At 39.7% G+C, this 3,938-nt stretch overlaps 1 non-coding gene across 1 annotated transcript; it reads right to left on the minus strand.

Annotated features, from left to right (window-relative positions):
- Positions 1-3,118: 3,118 nt before the first annotated feature.
- MIR584-6 (microRNA mir-584-6) lies at positions 3,119-3,194 on the minus strand. Its single transcript, NR_031339.1, has one exon. It is a non-coding gene; the product is annotated as a microRNA mir-584-6 (primary transcript).
- Between the last annotated feature and the right edge of the window lie 744 nt (positions 3,195-3,938).

Genomic DNA, 3,938 nt, shown 5'->3' on the forward strand with positions numbered 1-3,938 from the left:
GAACAAATAACTTTTGAGTTTGGGAAAGGCTTTTATCTGGAGAATCCTGGATTAGTGTTCCAGTGCGAGACACAATGCTCACAATATGAAACATCAGGTAACGAGTGTTTACCACGAGCCACGTTACGACCTGCGTGCTTTACCTGCACCAGCTTCCTCAGTACTAGGAGTCCTATAAAGTAGCTATTAATATCCTCACTCTACAGGTAAGGACACTGAGACGAAGGATGTTAGGAGACTTGTTTCAAGTCCCACGGTTTGAAAACGAAGAAGCCAGGCTCCAAATTTGGGCTGGTCTGACTCCAGAGCCCAGTTTTTGTTTTGAAATGGGTTTTGGTTTTGTGTCGAGGTGTCTGTGTGTGTGTGTGTGTTTACAATGCTTTAATATTAAGAACTATTTTCTCATATTATTGCTGTTTAGCTTTGAAAAAAAAATTAACTAGGGAAAGATACTCAGATTTTTTTCCCCACGCAAAATCAAAATGTTACATGTGTACATTTTCCTGTCACGCTTTAAAAAAAATCCTGTTAGCTCCTGCTAGAGCAGTTTGATCAGAAAGTGATGTTACCATCCCAAGATCTGTCTCACCTCCTTGGAAAGCCTTTCCTGATCACACAGCCCCAGTAGACACTCCCTTCTGACTCCTGCATCCTTTAAGGCTCAAGTCCATCAATGAACACTGAGAACGAGGTTCTGGGAGATGCCTACTTTCTGTGACTCCCTGGGCAACCCAGCCAGATTGTAATTTCTTCCACTCCATCAAAGATCCAGGATCTCCCTTCTATTTTATATCCATATACAACTCCAAAAAAATCCATTTACAAGGTTAGACTATGTTAGTGAAGAAACTGAGGTAAAGGAAAGACAGGAAACTGCTCCACCTTGAGCCACCTACTATGTGCTTTATTACTGATTATGTAATGAACATATGTGATACCATTCTGTTTCCACTGGAACAATCTTAATGTAAAGGGATTATTATTCCCATTTTACAATGCTCACAGTGCTTGAGGTTGTCCAAAATGGAGGACTGAACATCCACGCTTTATTTCTAGAATGTGGTTTTATTATTTTCTAGCAGGGTGACTTCTTGCTTCTCTTCCCTGAACCTCAGTTTCTTCATATGTAAAATGGTGGCATTCATGCTAACTGGTTTCCCAGGTGGCACTAGAGGTAAAGAACCTGACTGCCAGTGAGAACCAGACGCAGGTTCAATACCTGGATCGGGAAGATCCCCTGGAGGAAGGCATGGCTACCTACTCAGGTATTCTTGCCTGGGGAATCCCATGGGCAGAGGAACCTGGCAGGCTGCGGTCTATAGGACGTACAGAGTCAGACATGACTGAAGCAGTTTAGCTCATACACATGCATGGAAGGATTACAGTGAGGATAAAATCAAAATGCTCAGTGCCTGGATATACACAAATGTGTATCTTCTCTTTGGTGAGGATTTACTGTCCCAGAAATGGTGACACACGAATCACTTCCCAGTGGTCTCCAGAGAAGACACACTTTTCCCAGTTAGTGATAATGTCAAGTGGCATCCAGGGTTCTCAGCCATGCCGTGACTCAGTCCTCCCTGGCTCCAAAACACTCTTTCTTCCAACTGTAGATTTGCCCGCCTCCTCATCACAACCCCTGGAGGAACTATATGCAGGAGAAAAATACCCCATTTCGTCCTCACCCTCACCAAGACAGTGACCCCAGAACACTGCAGTTGAAGACCCTACCCCTGACTCAGGCACGGGGTTCTGATTTCATCTTTGCTGCTTCCTGGGGCTGTCATCGGGCTACTGCAAGCGCTCCCATCCACATGCCTTCTTGGTCCCCATTCTTCTCCGATGTAGTCTGGATCATCACTAAAATCAGATAATTAAATATAAAATGGGTTGTTAAAACCGACTCTGCTGGACGATGAGGGCAAGGACTATGTCTTGTTAACCACTGGATCCCAGAATCTAGTAGAGCACACGGCACAAAGGAGGAAATCCATAATCTTTGTTGAATGGTAAAAGGATAAAACATTTTAAATATGTGAAAGTTTCCTCTCTACAGAGTCAGACTCTTTATTCTCATTATTTTGCTTCATTATTCTGAACCTAGGTGAGTTTAACTATACTGTTCTGACTATGCTCTTTTCCCTTTGCACTGTCAAGGATGTGGCAAAAATTGGGACAAGTTTATGGAATAATCAGGTTAGTCATGTGATGAGCAATAAAATCCCAGAATCACTGATGAGAATTGAACATGGTTGTATCATGAATTAGCCAAGAAATAATTATAAATCATTTTCAAAAGCTAATTTATGTTGAATCTTACTAGAAAAATATCTATACAAATTAAAGTTAACACAATGTATACTCAGCAAAGTTGAGACTTACAATATATTTCATTGTACATATTTCATTCTCTGTCCTTCAATTTACTCTGCTTCACAGATATTAATGTTTACACAAATGAAAGGTTTGTGGAAGCTCCACATCCAGTAAGTCACGCTCACTTCATGTCTCTGTATCACATTTTGGTAATTTTTGATGTATTTCCAACTTTTTCATTAGTGTCATATTATCCTGATATGTGATCAGTAATCTTTTCTGTTACTATTGAAATTGTTTTGGCACTTTTTAGCCATAAAGCATTTTTTAATTAAGGTATATACATTTTTTTAAAGCACAATGCTATTGCACACTTATTAGGCCACAGTAGAGTGTAAACATAACTTTTATTTGTACTGGGAAACAAAAAATTTCGAACAACTCACTCTATTGCAATATTTGCTTTCTTGCAGTGATCTGGGATGGAACCACGGTATCTCTGAAGTATGGCTATATAAGGAAAAGAATTGGATTCAAAAAAGAAAACTCATTCTTTTTTTTTTTATTTTTTAATTTTACAATATTGTATTGGTTTTGCCATATATCAACATGAATCCACCACAGGTATACACATGTTCCCCATCCTGAAAAAAAAGAAGGAAATGGCAAAAAAAAAAAAAGAAGACTCAAAGCTATAGTTAGTAAAATGATAGAAACAAAATACCTATAGATCAACCAAGTGTTTATGGTAATATATATACTCAGAAAATAAAGTGGTCAATTCGTTCCAGTTTGCTTGGGACATGCCTGGCTTCAACACATCCCACATCCAGGGAAACCCCTCAGTCCCAGGCAAACCAAGATGATTGGTCATCCAAAAAACAATTGATCCTGTTGAAAGTAATTTCAGTCTACTACTTACAGCTATATCACCTTGGGTTCTCACCGTAGTTTTCATAATCAGGGGGAATAATTGTACCTACTTCACAGATTCCTGTGAAGATAAACTAAAATAATGCACAGAAAGTATCTTGTACAAAGCAAACTCTCAAAACACTTACTAGTTATTATTATTATTATTTGTTCAAAGTCATAAACTAGTGACAGAAGTAAAAATTCAGAATAAGAACTTTCTCCAAATTGTCTATTCATTCTCCTTTTATATTATGCATGTTTATGCATTATGCACTATGCATGTTTATTCATTAAGTTTAGTAGCCAAGAACCTCTGAGGATGGTGGTTTGCTGTGAGGTGCCCCGCAGTGCCCTGCGGTTAGAAGCCATAGATGGCTATTGTTGTCTTTGCACACGGACAGAAAGACTTGACCTCTAGGCTTGAAAGAACATTAAAGTTATAAAGAAAGCCCTGATCACCTTCACGGCTCCATAATGCAGAAGATGGTGGGTGTAGTACCCTGTGCCCCAAAAACACTGAGCAAGGTTAAATTCAGACCCATCTGAGTGCATGATTCCATGCAGCCTGGCTCATTCCAGGAACTCAGTAACTGGAAGCCATTTTGAGTGGGGAGTAGCAGCACCTGCCCTGCCTCAGGCAGATTCCGGCTAGGACAAACAAGAGACACTGGTTTTGAAAAGAAACTCTTGTTAAAACAAATACCCAG

This window comes from Bos taurus, chromosome 20 (assembly GCF_002263795.3).
Source record: "Bos taurus isolate L1 Dominette 01449 registration number 42190680 breed Hereford chromosome 20, ARS-UCD2.0, whole genome shotgun sequence".
Taxonomy (NCBI): domain Eukaryota; kingdom Metazoa; phylum Chordata; class Mammalia; order Artiodactyla; family Bovidae; genus Bos; species Bos taurus.